Raw genomic sequence first — 17,529 nt, 5'->3', positions numbered from 1 at the left:
GAGATTATCATATATTTTCTAAAAATAGATAAATATTATTCTTATATCTAAAATAATTTAATAACAAAATTTATTAGAAAAAGAAAAAAATATTAATTGAGAGGAAAACATGTTGTAATTAAGTTTATGCATGCATGTAAAAACAAATATGTTAAAAATAAAAACTAAGTATAGTATGGTTACATGCATGTGAATACAAATATGCTAAAAATAAAAAAGCTAACTATAGTAAGGTTACATGCATGTGAAAACAAATATGCTAAAAATAGAAAGCTAAGTATAGTATGGTTACATGCATGTGAAAACAAATAAGCTAAAAATAGAAAGTTAAGTATAATATAGTTACATGCATGTGAAAATAAATATGCAAAAAATAAAAGGCTAAGTATAGTCTGGTTACATGCATGTGAAAAAAAAATGCTAAAAATAGAAAATTAACTATAGTATGCTTGCATGATTTGAGAGATCAAAGACATGTGAAAATACTAATTGCATGTTTATTTTAATTTTATAAAAATATAATTTAATCTTCAAATTTATTTATTTTAAAAAATAATAATAATTTATTAATTTCTAAATGAAATAAATATTATCCAATTTAGTTATAATAAAGTGAATGTTACTATTAGTGATTATTTAAGTTTAATTAAACTCTTAGTTGCATATAAATAATTTTATAATTATTAATGAAAGAGGGAAGTTGATAAATAAATATTTAGAATTTTATTATATTTTAAAAGAAGTTGTGGTAGAGTTCACTTTTTAATCGTTTAGTTAATAACTATTTGACTTTATGAGAGAAATTATAAATAATTAAATTAAATTAATAATTTTATCTCTAGTTGCATTATGAATTAAAGGAAAGTAAATGTTAATATTGGACTTAAATAGAAGTCAAATTAATATTTTAGAAATGAAATTGATATTAATATTTAATCTAATAATATACATTTATGTTATTAATTAAATCATTTATGATTTAAGATTATTTACATTAATAACATGATATTTTATATGCACAAAAAGATTAGATATTTAAATACTTATTATTTTAAATAAGTATATTAACACACACACACACACACACACACACACACACACACAAAGAGAAATTGGTGGAATTAAATCATGTGGTTGAAAATTATGTGTTTTCTAATATTTCATTTATAGTCTTGTAATGTTTATTTTCTTAATCTAGTTTTTCTTTGTGGGTTGTTTAGTTGGCTAAGTTAGGATGTGTACTAGAGGCATTTTTGAGATTTCTTTTACGATTATTTGACTGGATGTCATGATGAACTTTATAATTTGAATTAAGATTTATATTTTATGAAATTTATGCCATTGAGTATTTATGAGAACTTGGGTTTTGAGAACCAATATTGTTTTTGGGTTTCCTATCAAGGAACCAAATTCAATCAACATTACTCTTGTGGTATGGTACACTATTGTGGTTTGTGATTTTTGGGAAGGTAGTCTAAGTGCATATCTATGGGAGTGGCTTGCAATGGGGGCCGAGGCCCAAAGTGGCTACTAGGGTAACTTATTGTAAGTTGTGTAACAAGTGATAATATAGTAATTAAAATATCTTGCCTAGCCCTTTTCCTTGAGATACGTTAAAAAGATAAGTTAGATATTTTTCCTCTTCCATGTCTTGAGTGCTTTTATAGACTAAGGATGAGAGTGAGATGATATCTTGAGAGGTATGATTGATTTTTTCGTCTTCATGAGAGGGTATTCTGGTTTTGCATAGAGTCATTAGGGGGCCAGGGTCTTGAGAGATTGCCAAGGTAACCTTAGAGTTGGCTTATGTAATGACACTCCATAGTATGTAGCCTAAATCTCCTTCATGATTTTTTTTAAAAATATTTTCCTCTAGTGGTTACTTGTTGGATATTACTTTTGATGGTGCATTTATTGTGAGTTGTTACTCATTGATTGAATGTCATTTATTGTTGACAATTGACATTTATTAATGAATGATTAGTTATTTATTGGTGGTGTTTTTATTATTGGAGTTAGTGATTGGTAGTTTAATTTTATTGATGACAGTTGTTATCTATTGGTTATTGTACTTGTGATACTTGACATTGATTTTGAAGTGGTTGTATATTTTTGGTCTTGGTATTTGTATGTTGACTTGGTATGTGGTGTTGATATTGGATGAGTGTCCTTTTAATTTTGATTATCTCTTCTTCTTGAGTAGTTTGTGTTACCCTTGAGGTAGTTTTGACTATTAGGATTCCTTGCCTAGGATTATTTTATGATTTGAATATTTATGTGTGGATCATACATTATCTCTCCTACACGGTGGGAGTGGGAGCTTGATTAGGTGACCACATGGTCGAGAAGTAGTGTATTCTTACCATTTGGGTCCTCCTCAGATTGATAGATGTTGGATGTTCCTTGATATAGTGGTACCATTATCATTCTTCCTCTTATCTTGAAGACTTCTATTCATTTGATGTATCTATGTATCATGTGTTTTGAGATCCTATGGGATATTGTATTGTATATTAATATACTTGCATCTATTTTCACATACCGTGTGACATGTGCAGTGGATGTTATTCATTAGAAGTGTTTTCGTATTATTAGTTGTACTTGTGCATTTGCTTATATGACTATGCATGTGTTTATTCATTTTACAATTATGGACATTGTAATTGAGACTTAAACTTATTAATAAAACTTTATTAAATGTGACTCAACATGAAGGAACCCTTAAGGAATTGAAATTGTAATTGTAATTGATTATGTGTATTTATATATTGCTTCTACATTATTGTTACTTTGATGTTGTTTAAACTTTAAAGAAAAAATAGTTCAGTAAACTTTGTAACATATTAGGTTTATTTCTTGTAAGTTCCCGAGGGGGCATTACAAGGTAGAAACACTGGAACAATTTTTTATAAAGCATAGAATGATAAAATCAATAAAATAGAGAACAAAGAGCAAGTTCAAATGTAATTGGCTGGGTCCCTACATAGTCACCACCACATTTAGATCCAATGCATATCAACTCTCTACACCTAAGGGAGAATAACTCCTTGAGTCCATTAACATACTTCACCTCAAGAAGTTCAATGCTTAGTATTTTTGCTGATCAATGTTTGTACGTATCGTATGATATTGAAAAAATCCAAAAAAATCATATATGATGCTGAAAAATCCAAAAAAGAAGGAAATATCTTAAAAAAATGATCATCTTATTGAAAACCTAGCAATATGAGCTTTGATGTAGCACCAAAAAAATCAAATATCTCAAAAATACAAAAAAATCAAAAAATAAATAAATAATAAAATCCCTCCAAGTGGTGAAAACCTGAAAATAGGCAATACTTTAGACCCTCACACCTATGTCTATAAGTATCTCACTTTGCACTCATGAACCTTTCACTTCACATTCCTTTGCCTCACTTAGCTTGGAACTAACTCCTATCCATGTCTAGGGGGCACAAACTATCTAAAGCTTATCATGAGTCTCCTTGTTGCATTGGTGTTTCTTTGGCAGCTCACTAAATAATATTTTTTAACACTTTCCCCTTGACATACAATATTTTTCAACACTTCTCAGATACTTTAAGTACAATCTAGGATGTTGTGATACTTCTCATGAGAAGACCTTGTTAGCATCAATGCTGATGGTATTCCTTTGGGGGAGTATCCTAAGCATTGGAGAGCATGTATTAGTATTGATATGATGCATTCATGATTGTGTTTTTCATTGATGTCAACATAGCAATAAGTTTGTGAAGACTAGTAGAGTAGCAGAAAAAGATCATAGTTGTACAGACAAGGTTTTGATTGTTTGGTGAAGCGTAGCTATGGACAGGTTCTACACTATGTTTTGATGATAAGATGCAATGCACATTAATTAAGTCAAAGATGTACAAAAGATATGCTTGATTTACATAGAGCAGTATAGAGACAGAGCAACTGTTAAGCAATTTCTGATGATTGTATTATATCTTCTAACAGAGATATAATCTGGAGATGTGCAGTTAGTTAGTGATAGAAGACAGTCTAATGATGATGTCTAAGAGTGCACAAGCTCTAATTTCACATGGGTAAGAAGTTTTATAGACTGAGTCAACATTTCTATTGTAATTATGATGCATGAGTGAAATTTGAGGCCAAAAATAATGTTCTCTAAGAATGGCAATGGTCTTATCTCGACCAAAATGTCCTGCCATCCCTCCACTGTGTTTCTCCTTAATCAAATTTTTCCTCATGGAACTCCTTGGAATGCACAATTGACTACCTTTGAACAACATGCCATCCTGAATCAAATAGTCTAACCACTTGGTTCTATCTACAACAACAGGTTCTTTACAAGCTTTTCATGCTTCAGCAAAATCAGGATCCTCAGGGTACAAATTCTTGAGTTCATCAAACCCAACTACTTCAACCTGCATTACTGTAAGCAACAATTGTCTCCTACTTAGTGCATCTGCAACCCTATTAGATTTTCCACTTCTATGCTTCAACACAAATGTATAACTCTGCAAGAACTCTACCCACTTCATATGCCTCTGATTCAATTTACCTTGGCTATTTAGGTACTATAATGCCTGATGACCAGTATACAAAACAAATTCCTTTGGCAATAAATAATGCCTCCATTTCTTTAAGGCCTGAACTATTGCATAGAATTCTTGATCATAAACAGAATACTTCTTCTTTGTATCATTCAAATTTTCACTAAATATGCAATAGGCTTACTTGCTTAGCTTAATACAGCCCCAATAGCACTGCCACTGGCATCACAATCCACCTGGAAAACCTTTCTAAAATCTGGAAGTGCCAACACAGGTTGTTCTGTTACCTTCTTCTTCTTCTTTTTCTTCTTTTTTGACAACATGAAAGATGATCTAGTGGAAGAGTTGGTACAGGTGTTGGTTTGGCTCGTCATCAGTGGTATCAGAGCGGGAGTTCCTGAGCGTGCAGACAGATCGTCAAATGTGAGGCAGTTTGCACTAGGACCTTGAGTTGGGTGAAGTTTGCGAAGAAGTTCTTGATTGTGTAGACAAAGCGTCGACTGTGAGGTAGTTTGTACGAGGTTCTTGTTTTGGGCGAGATTTTTCTTCTAAAGACTTGATTATGGAGAAGAGAAAGAAGAAGATGAATTTTGTGATTGGATGGATTCTGAGGATTCCTAAACTTGAGAGATTTAGAAAGAGAATGCAAGAAGAAATATTTTTGGATTTGCAGAAGCAAGTGAATGAATTAGAAGCTGAGTTGCGAAAACGAAGAGCATGTCACTAGAAAAGAGATGTTGATAATTCCTTGGATGTGGAAAAGGAAGATGATCCAGTGGAAGAGCAAGCGGATGAAGAGAAAATTATTTGCAAACCAGAAGTTGAAGAAGATGAAAGAGAAGAGGAAGAGCATGAAGATGATAAGATTTATGAACCTGAAATAGATCAAGATGATTTGAAGATTGCAGCAATGGAGGAAACATATAGTTCCTTTGTTGGAGATCAAGCAAGTGAAGTAGTTACATGCATTGTTGACGACATGAAAGAGGCAAGCAAAGATGAGGATGTCAAATAGGTAAATTCTTATGTATCATGGGATGTTGTCTTTGAGATGAGTTTGAAATATATTGATGATAGGTTGCATGAGGATCTTGGTAGTCATGTGTGGTATGCAAAGGAAGATTGGTATGGTGTTGCTAGGTTCCTTACATGTGTGATTAATTCAACAAGATTGGATGAGGATGAGAGTTATACTCGGATAGAGTTCATTGCAGAAGAGAGATTTCAGCAGCAAACACTTATTCCAGCTAGGTGTTGGAAAAGAAGAAAGAAGGAAATATATCAGCACCGGATACTTGTTCCAGCTATGGTTGGAGGAAGAGAAAAAAAAATGTCAACAGTGGCTACTTCATTTTGTGAATCCATAGTCACAAAATTTTTCCTACCATGGGAGTCGGATGCAGGAGCATCATGCATCAGCAAAAAAAAAATGTGGAAGATTTGCATGTTGGTTTTCTTGTCCCTATTGAGGTGGAGGCTTGTGGTGAAGATGAAGATGGTTCTATATCTCTCTTTTGACATCAAAGTGTGGGACACAGTTTTCTATCTACCAAGGGAGTATGATGCAGGAGCATCTTGCATGGGAAAATTAAATTATTAGAAAAAAAGAAAGAGAAAAAAAAAAAAAATTGTGGAGGAGAGAGAAAGTGATGAAAATAGAAGGAAAAAAAAAAAGAAGGAAAAAATGAGAAAAAAAGGAATTTCTATTTTCGAGGTGCATGGGTGGCATAAATAGAAAATAACAAAAATAGTTGTCATTCCATTAATCGCGGTGTGTAGGTGGCATCTTAGAAGTTTGTGGAAAGATCGTTAAATCATGTATTTAATATTTGTTGGGTGCTTAGTTGTATTTGGGTGAGAATTTAATATTTATTTAAAAGTAGTTGTATTTAGCTTTTATCCCACATTGGTTGTGTTTGTAATGTTTTGGGTTAGAAGTGCCTATTTAAGCAAGGCTTATTATCATTTGTAATCAAGTTGGAGAAATAGAAGCTTTTCAAGTGTAAGCCCTTGTAGTGAAGCTCTTCGAATGTAATCTCTTGTAAGAAATCTTGAGAAGTAGAAGTTTGAGAAGTAGAAGCTCTTAGTGAGGAATCTCTCTTATATTGTAAGAATTTGGAGTCCTTTCATTTGGAGAATATTGTAATGAATTTCAAGTATTAATGGAAGCCTTATGAATCATTTTGTCATCTCTTGTCTCCATCTTGTTGTGATCTTGGTTGTGAGTTTGTAAGGGTAGTGTTGGCCCTTCATCAGTGGCTCTTCTAATGGAATTCAAGAAATGGAAGCTCTTCTAAAGGAAGTTCAAGAAATGGAAGCTCTTCTAAAGGAAGTTCGAGAAATAGAAGTTCTTGATTTGTAAGCTCTTCAAATCTAATCTCTTCTAATGAATTTCAAGTATTAATGGATGATGCTTTATAAAGCATTTTTGTCATCTCTTTGTCTCCATCTTGTTGCATTTTTTTGGTTGTGAGTTGGTACGGGTGGTGGTTTGGCCCGTCATCAAATTACTAAATAATTAATTATCTTATTATAATTAATTGGAAAAGCCTCAAGGAAAACTCAATGAATTATTTTGAAGACAGGGTATAAAGAAAATATGTTTTTCTTGTTTGTAATCAATGTGATAGTTAAGTGATCATTGTATGTAATGCAAAGTAATCAAGGAAGTGTAAACATGAGTAGATTGTTTGGTAAATGAGAGTAAGTGATCCAAGGGATTATTGGATATGAGGTTTGTGACTTGGTATTGAGATTAGAAGGAGCAAGGGTTTATTTGAAATGATAGAGAAAGAGGAAGGAGTAGTACAGTACAATTTTATTATTTTGCAAGGAATAATACAAAGATCATTTAAGCAATGGGTTCATTGGTCTTTCCCCTGAAGCTGTTTGGACAGTGGGTCCATCCGCTTTCCACAACTCCTAATAGGGTTGGCACAACTCCTAGTAGGGATTCAAATTCTACTAACAGGGATTGATATGTACTGAATATTGTTATAGACTCCTAACAAAGTCTATCCTCTAACAAGGAATATTTATATTAGTACATCATCTTGTGAGTACCATCCCTACCAAAGTTTTTCCTCTGATCAATGGTTTCCCTAGTTAACATATATGGCATTATTGTGCATGAGTATCTTGTTGTGGTTTCTAATTATATTGCTCATATGGTTAAAGTTTAATAAGGTTGATAATTGTGATAATAGTTGGATAATTGATTCACCCCCTCCCTCTTAGTTATATTGGTGTAGTATATATTCTAACAATTGGTATCAAAGCATCAAGTCACTGAAGAGAAATCTTAACAACTTTGGGAGATCTATAGTCCTAAGTTAGATAGATGAAATTTCGTCACCCAAAAGATGGAGATTCTTGGTGAGTTATTAGATATGTGTAAATATCTAAATATTGAGTTTCCTAATCCAAAATCCTTTTATCGTATACAAAAGAATAGAAGCACAAGCAAAGATAGATCCATATCCAAAGAAGACATCAAGATCAAAGAAGGTATTGACTTGCTTATGAAAAGGGAGCTAGAAGGTATGCAAATTTTCATTTGTTGGACATGTAAAGAGTTAGGTCATTTTTCATCCAGATGTCCTAAGAGAGCGAGAAAAACAAGAAAGAGCTAACTTTCTGTTAATGAGCTTGAACTAGTTGAGAAAGAGGAAAAATTAGAAGAAACAACTTTAGTAACTATTATTGATGAAGAAGAAGATAATACTAGAATTGTTAGACAAAATGTAGAAGATTTCCTTGAGACTAACAATGATCTACAAAATGATGTGCAGATTGTTGAGCAAAGATGAGAAAGTTATGAGTCGATAGAAGTAAGAGTTGAGTTAGGAACTCCTACCTCTAATAGGAATTTGACAAAGAATCACCCTCTAGAGTAGATAATTGGAAGCAAGACAAAGGAGTGATGACAAGGAATAGATTTAATGAAGAGATATGTTTGATTTCTCAAGTTGAACCCAAGAGTACAAATGAAGCATGTAAAGATGATCATTAGATTCAAGCAATGAAGGAAGAATTATATAGAATTGTGAAGAATGAAACATGGGAATTAGTCCCAAGAAATAAAGACAAGAACGTTATTAGAACCAAATGGGTATTCAAAAACAAGATGAATGAACAAGGTGAAGTTGTGAGAAACAAGGCTAGACTTGTGTACAAAGGATATTTATAGCAAGGAGGAATAGACTATGAGGAGACATATGCCCTAGTATCCAAAATAGAGCCAACGAGAATTTTCTTGGCTTATGCAAAAAATAAGAAATTCAAAGTGTATTAGATGGATGTTAAATCAACATTCTTGAATGGAGAACTTGATGAAGAGGTATACATTGAGCAGCCCAAAGGTTTCCCTCTAACATAAGATAGAGATATGGTATGCAGATTGAAGAAAGGTCTATATGGTCTAAAGCAATCACCTAGAATCTAGTATGTAAGGTTGGACAAGTATTTGGCAAAGCGTGGATTTGCTAAAGGTATGACACATAGTAACTTATATTTGAGAGAAATTGAGAATGGTTTGTTGATAAAATTAATATTTGTTGATGACATAATAGTTGGAGATAATGATGAAGTAAGTGATAAGTTTGCTGAAGAAATGAAGAATGATTTTGAAATGAGTATGATACAAGAAATGCATTTTTTTGTAGGTTTTTAGATTTTATAAAATAATGATGAAATTTTTATTTCTCAAACAAAGCATTTGAATGATTTTTTAAAGAGATTTGGCTTGGAAAGTTGTAAGCTTGTTGATACACCTATGATAATTGGTCAAAAGTTATCTAGCAAAGATGAAACACCTATAGTTGACCAAAAGAAGTACATATCCATGATTGAAGGTTTGCAATATTCGACTCACACCGAACCAGATATAGCAAATGTAGTTAGGATTGTAGCTAGATTTCAAGCTGATCCTAAGGAGTATCATTATGTAGCAATATAGAGGATATTTAGATTTTTGAAGGGAACATCTGATTATAGAATATGGTATTATAGATTAAGTGATTTCACTCTATGTGCTTATACTAATGTGGATTGGGAAGGTAGTATGGATGATAGAAAGAGCACTAGTGGTGGAACATTCTTTCTTGGAAGAAGATTGGTTTCTTGTTTGAGAAAGAAACAAGATCGTATCTCACAGAGTAAAACTGAGGTAGAGTATGTAGCAACAACAAATAACTATAATAAAGTTATGTGGATGAAGCTAATGATAAAGGACATTGGGATAGAATTTGAAGAACCTATTATGATATATTGTGATAACACAAGTACAATATATCTAAGAATCCTGTATTGCATTCTAAGACTAAACATATATCTATTAAGCATCATGTCTTGAGAGAGAAGACAATAGAAACAAAGATTAGATTGGAGTATGTGAGTACTAAAGATCAAATTGCAAATATCCTTAAGAAGCCTTTACCTAAAGATACATTTGAGTACTTAAGAGGTATGCTTGGGGTTGTGCCCTTTCCTATTTTAGAGTAGATGATGTAGATATTGCATCAATCTAGTGGTATAGAGCACTATTGTTTGACTGAATTGAATGTTGATGCTTTCTGTATGGGGGAGTATCAATAATAACTAGAGTCATTAAGGGCTCTTGGTACTTGATATTTGGTATTGAACAATGTCTTTGGACACTTGAGCTGGTTGAAGTCTTGGAGTATTAAATCAACATAATGAGGCCTCTGTCATTGATGTCAATGGGGGAGAATAGTGCATGAAAAACATCTCCTAAGTATGTATGGAGGAGAGATAGTTATTAAGGATATTTAGAAAGATTTATGTATAAAATAAGGAATATCTCTATGGAGGAGATATGCAACATGGAGAGTTATTAATGCTAAAGGGAAAGTTAAGAGTACCATTGAATGGGGGAGAAGCTGAGAGTTTTTTAGTGTGAACAACTGGTGCTGATCTTAAAGAAGTTGCAAAATAGAGCAATATTTTGCTGGATTTTAGATTTGATTGATGAAGAGGATTTGAAAAGATGAGAACAAAAATAATAGAGTATCATTTGGTATTCTTGGAACTTAGATGTTTTTCATCTATGTTTCCATCAATTCCAAAGAGGGAGATTGTTAGCGTGAATGTTGATGATATTCTTTTGGGGGAGTATGCTAAGCATTGGAGAGCATGTAGCAATATTGACATGTTGTATTCATGACTACGTTTGTTATTGATGTCAACATCGTAGTAAGTTTGTAAAGACTGATAAAGTAGCATAAAAAGATCATAGTCATACAAACAAGGTTTTGATTTTTTAGTGAAGTGCAACTAAGGACATTTTCTACATTGTGTCCCAATGATAAGGTGAAATGCACATTGAGTAAGTCAAAGATGTACATGAGATATACTCAATTTACATAGAGCAGTAAAAAGACAGAGAAACTGTTAAGAAGTTTCTAATGATTGTATTATATCTTCTAACAAAGATATTATTTGGTGTTGCATGGTCAATTAGTGATAAAAGATAGTCTAATGATGACATCAAAGAGTGTGCAAGCCCTAATGTCGCATGTGTAAGAAGTTGTATAGACTATGAGATGACAATACTATTGTAATTGAGAAATAATTAATTATCTTATTATAATTAATTGGAAAAACCTCAAGGCTGACTCAAGGAATTATTTTGAAGATACAAAATATATGAAAGATGTTTTCCTTGTTTGTAATCAATGTGTTAGTTAAGTTATCATTGTATGTAATGCAAAGTAATCAAGGAAGTGCGAAAAGGAGCATAGTGTTTGGCAAATGTGAGTAAGCAATCCAAGGGATTATTTTATGTGAGGTTTGTGATTTGGTATTGAGATCAGAAGGAGAAAAGGTCCAGTTAATAGGATAGATAAAGAGGAAGGAGCGATACGATACAATTCTATTATTCTGCAAGGAATAATACAAAGATCATTGGATAGTGGGTTCATTGGTCTTTTCCCTAAAGTTGTTTGGACAGTGGGTCCATCTATCTTCCACAACTCCTAATAGGGTTGGAATCTTCTAACAGGTATTCAAAGTCTCCTAATAGGACTGATATGTATTCAATGTTGTTATAGACTCCTAATAGGATCCATCCTCTAACAAGGAATATTTATATTAGTACATCATCTTGTGGGTACCATTCCCACCAAGGTTTTCCCTCTGATCAAGGGCTCCCCTAGTTAACATATATGGTGTTATTATGCATGAGTATCTTATATTGGTTTTAGATTATATTACTCATATAGTTAAAGTTTAATAAAGTTAATAATTGTGATAATAGTTAGATAACTAATTCACCCCACCCTCTTAGTTATATTGGTGGACTATATATTCTAACAGACCTATGTGCTAAAGAGAAAGTAATGTGACTTACACACACACACACACTCTCTCTCTCTCTTAAATACTAAAACTATCTGAGACATGTTGGATTTATTTCTCTTTGTGTGATGTCTATGAAAATTTCTTTGCTAAGTGTACCCTCCCTAATAGTCTTTTGAGGATGTCATGGACTAGAAGACTAGGGGCATGGAACATCTTTTCTTTTTCTTTCTTATTATTGGTATATTTTGTTGATCTTAGGTGTCTTGAGCATCTTGCTTGTCCCACTTGACCCTTAGGATCTACACCATATCATCATTGTCTATTTTTGCAAGAACACACTTGGGGGTTATCCTAGAATCTATTCCTTGATACAAGTATAATCTTGCTACATGAAACCTAGGGAATCTAACTACACTAGTCATCTTGACCTATATGTCTTTGATGCATAGGTTGGGTTCCCACAAACCTATTTGATATAGATCATATTTTGATGTAGAGGAAAGGGTGATTGACCTTTTACACAAGATAGGTTATTCAAAATTGGCTTACAAACCTACAACTTCCTAAAGTGCTTAAATGGCTTTAAGAGACTCAACCCAACCAAGGTGACTCTAAACATAAACCAATGATGGATTTGAGTTATTTAAGGTATATAAGGATATATTAAAGTGATTTCAAGGTTTATTGACCTATCTTCCACTCACAAAGGCAAAAAGACTCAAAACTAGCCTAATGAGGCCTAGAAATCAACATTTAGCCCTTTTTGTCTTTGAAAAAAAAACCTTCCCAAAATATATGAAAAACTAAAACTATATTCAAATACCCTTTTGGTCATTATATAACATACCTTAAGCTTAGGTATTGGTCTTTTGGACAAAATAATAGTATTCAATCTGTACCCTTGGAAATACACTCAAAAGTTGGTGATTTTACAAAATAACTACCATTTAAATGTATCCACAAGGTCTAAACTCTTATAAGTATCAAGAAATGTTCCAAAACCTCTAAATATAAAAGGAATTAGACTTAAAACACGTAGAACACCAAAAGCCCCAATTTGGTTGCTTCAAACCCTTATTTTGAGGGTTTCTCCAATCTCACTCTTCCAAACCTTTCCAAGATTTATTGGTGATTTATTCACCATTAAATCAACCATATAAAACTATTCCAATCATAAAAAGACCATGTCATTCAGCCCAAACTCCTGCTGCAACACTTGTGCCATCATTTTCAAAGGGAAGACTCCTAGTTCCAACCTGTGATCACACTTTCCAATCAATTTACTATATATATCAAGTTAGATTCATACGATAAAAGGTTAGTATGTATCATTCCATGGATTCTATGCCTTTGAGTCCATGGGATGTCTGTTAGTTACCAAGAAAGCTTCAAAATAATGAAAGGAAAACTCATAAATTCAATTTACTTTGCTGATCATGAAAGCACAGTCATGTAAAATGACTCTCAAACCCTCCAAAACGTGTAACAAAGATTTAAAATAAATTATTTAAACCTTCCACAACCATTCTATATTGGATCTCAAATCCAAGCATGGAATATCAAAGCAAAACAATGAAAATGTTGATCCAAAATATGCATTTCATTTATTCTTTGTGTTGTCCATTCACTCTAGGCTTTCTTGCCATACAATGGAGTCTCAAAAACAAATAAAGATCAAATATTAGCTTCCCTAACCTCTTCCAACCAGTTTGAGGGAGTAGTTAAGTAATTTAACAATTAAAACTCCATTTCCCTCATAAATGACTACTAGTTATGCCTTGAACATTTGAAGTTTTAAACTATTAAAATGAACTAAAAATTATAAAATTTTCTCACTAAGGTTTTTCCAACACTTAGGAGACTTATTTAAATTTATTTAACCTCCTAGCACCTTCTAGACACCTTGAGACACTAATGGTCCAAATTACATTTATTTAATCATCTCAAGGATATTATTTCATTCAAAGCCATTTCATGGTATTTAAACCGTTATAAGAGCAAATACATCATAGTTGATATGATTTGCATTATATGTGTTGCATCCCTTCATGTTCTCTATGGTTTACTTGTTGTTCCAAATAGTTTGCTTGTTCCTAAGTGCCCCTGCACCATATTCATATCCTCATACTAGTGATTATTGTATGATCTTCCGATGTCTCTAATAAGGCTTGATGAAAAAAACTAGGACCTACTTATATAACCCTTACAATTTCACCTTTGCATACTAGCTTGCATTTTAGGGTTCATTTTTAGTTTAGCTTTTCTTTTTGAATTTTGAAGAGGGTCCTCCTTATCTTTTATGGGTGCTTCAACTAACTGTGTTCATCTTCTCTTGCTTCTTTTTGAACAAACATTCTTCTTCTTTTCAATCTTATCAACTTCATGCTTCTTCCATTCCTGGCATCATAAGGGGATAATATCATCATCATATCTAATCTATCCAAGTGCTAAGCTTTCAAATCATGAGCCTATCTATAACATAGAGCTAAACATATGAGAGATATAACATCAATACATCCATGAGCATATCAACATAAGATGGGAACACACAAATATGAGCATACATCACATGGAAACATAAACATAAGTGCTGAAACATAGAAGATAAATCCATCACATGAGCATATAAAAGAGACAAGTACACAATTATGATTTTAAATTCAACATTTCATATATATAATGGTGAAATATCAAGTATACATACAATATGAGTACAAAATATGGATAAATGTCTCTCAAAATGATACATCAAAACTATTACAAGGACATAAAGCCTATATTAGAGCTAAACCTAAGATTTACTCCCTCTCTCCTATGTTGTATGTGTCCATGAAGGTGGTGCCTATATCATATTTGGGGGTTGTACTGCTCCTTGCTCACTTAGAGTAATCTACCAATCCTTGTCTTAGAGGCACAATAGATCTATCTATATGCTACATTGTAGTACAATGCTCTTACTCTACATAGGTGCTCTACCTCCCATCTTGCTGCATCTCTCTCTCACCTCAACTCCTCACCATGAGCACCCTCATTTATGAGGTGCTGGTCTAGCATGATGATGGTAGTGCATGTCTGCTACAACCCTACCTCTAATGCTCTAATCATCTACTCTCTAAGATCTTCTCCCCCAGCCAACATAGGTGGATCCTACCTCTTCTCCCTTCTCTCTTTTTATCTCTCCACCAAAGGGTGTATAATTATTCTCTCTCCCTCTCCCTCCTCCTCCTCCTCCTCCTCTTCCCTAGATTGACTCCTTGATCTAGTACAACTACTAGATAGACCTCTAGAGATGATAGTCCTATCCCTCCCTCTCCTACCTCTCCCTCCCTCTCCTCCCTCTCCTCCATCCCCATTACCCCCACCCCTATTAGCATGAATGTTTATGAGGTGTCTATGGGTGAGTATTCTAGTATTTCTAGAGCATTAGAGAGATAATTAGCATGACTATGTGTTGCATTCATGACTATGTTTGTCATTGATGCTAACATACTAGGAAAATTGGTAGAGTGCTACCATAGATTGAGGTCATATGGATTGAGAATTGAAGATGAGGCCAAACAAAGTTGAGAGAATCTTCTATAGCATGTCCTGATGACGTGGTCAAGTGCATGTGCAAAAAGTTGAAGATTGATAGCAAATATTTGTGATTTATAGAAGACAATTTATAGATAGAGTACTTGAGAGGTAATTTCTGGTGTTCAGATTATATCTCCTAATAGTGATAGAATTTAGATGAGTGAAGTTAGAAAAATACAAAAGATAGCCTTATGATGATGTCAGTAAGTGTGTGAAGTCATAGGTTGCACGTGTGAAAATTTGCAAAGACTATGAGCTAAAAATGTATTGTAACTATGAAAAGATGTAATGAACTATATTATTTTAATGAGGTCCTATTGTAATTAATTGGGAAAGTGTCAAGGTTGACTCAATGAATTATTTTGAGGACTTGGTATAAAGGAAGGATTGTTTCCTTGGCTATAAGAATGCATAATAAGAAAATTTTATTAGATTCATGAAGATTTATAAATGTGAGTAAGTGATCAAAGGGATCATTGTGATGTGAAGTTGAAGATCTAGTATTGAGATCTGAGAAATGTTTTGGTGTGGTAGAGGCATGTTAAGAGGACATAGAAAGTATTGAGTTGCTAAGTTTAGTTACATTTCTATTATTTTGAAAAGAATAATACATAGACCATTTGGATAGTGAGTTCGGTGGTCTTGCCCTTGAAGCTATTTGGATAGTGGGTCCTTCTGCTTTCTACAACTCCTAATAGGGTTAGAATCTACTCATAGAGATGTAAAGCATCCTAACAAGGATTGATATGTATTGAATGTATTTGATTGGCTTCTAATAGAGTCTATCCTCTTACAAGGAACATTTATATTAGTACATAATTTTGTAGGTACCATCCCCACTCAAGTTTTCCCTTTGATTAAGGGTTTCTCTAGTTAACAAATCTAGTGTTATGGTGTATGTGTATATTCTTATAGTTATTGTTACATTGATCACATGTTTGAAGCTTTATAAGGTTGATAGAAGTTGTATTGATTAGATAACTGGTTCACCCCTCCCCCTCTCAGTTATCTTGGTGGAATTTACTTTATAACAATTTATTTCTGAGCACAATTATTTATCTAGATTGAATGCTGATGTTTCCTCTATTGGGGAGCATTTGTGATCAAGAAGAGTCATAAAGGACTCTTGGTAGCTAGTTTTGAACACTATCTTTGGACACTTGAGCTAGTTGAAAATATTTGAAGACATTGATTGACTTAATGATGCCTTTTTCATTGATGTCAATGGGAGAGAGAATGCATGAAAAAATCTCCTATGAATGAGGGAGAAGTAAGTGCATATGGGAGAATCTCCTATGAACATGGGAGAATTATAAAGAAAATATTGATATCAATGGGGAAGAGTACATGACAAAAGTTGAGTATATAAAATGGGGATAAATTTTTTAATGGGGGAGCAACAATTATTCTTGAGAGTTTCAGATTTGATTGATGAAGAGGATTTGAAAAGATAAGTGCAACAATAGTAGCAGAGCAATATTCTTGGTATTCTTGGAACATAGATGTTTTTCATCTATGTTTCCATCAATGCCAAAAGGGGGGATTTTTAGCATGAAATTTGATCTCTATGGGGGAGTATTCTAGCATTGTTGGAGCATTGGAGAGATAGTTAACATGAGTGGGTGTTGCATTCATGACTATGTTTGTCATTGATATCAACATACTGAGAAGATTGACGAAGTAGAAGATAGAGATTGAGGTCGTACAGATTGATTATTGAAGATAAGGTCAACTGCAATTGAGGACATGTTCTATAGTTTTTCCTAGTGATGTGATCAAGTGCGTGTGCATAAAGTTGAATACTGGTAACAATTATTTGTGATTTATAGAAGATAGTTTGTAGACAAAATACCTGAGAGGTGAGTTCTAGTGTTTGGATTATATCTCCTAATAATGATAGAATCTAGATGAGAGAAGTTAGATAATGATAGAAGATAGCCTAATGATAATGTTAGTGAGTGCACAAAGTCCAAGGTCACACATGTAAAAAGTTTTGAAGATTGTGAGCTAACACTGTATTGTAATTATGTAAAGATGTAATGAAAAATATTATTTTAACGAGGTCCTATTCTCAAGGCCAATTTAATGAATTATT

The sequence above is a fragment of the Cupressus sempervirens genome, chromosome 11, assembly GCF_028749045.1.
Source record: "Cupressus sempervirens isolate cs-2001-9-10 chromosome 11, ASM2874904v1, whole genome shotgun sequence".
NCBI lineage: Eukaryota > Viridiplantae > Streptophyta > Pinopsida > Cupressales > Cupressaceae > Cupressus > Cupressus sempervirens.
The sequence above is the reverse complement of the archived record's forward strand: the minus strand, read 5'-3'. Positions refer to the sequence as shown.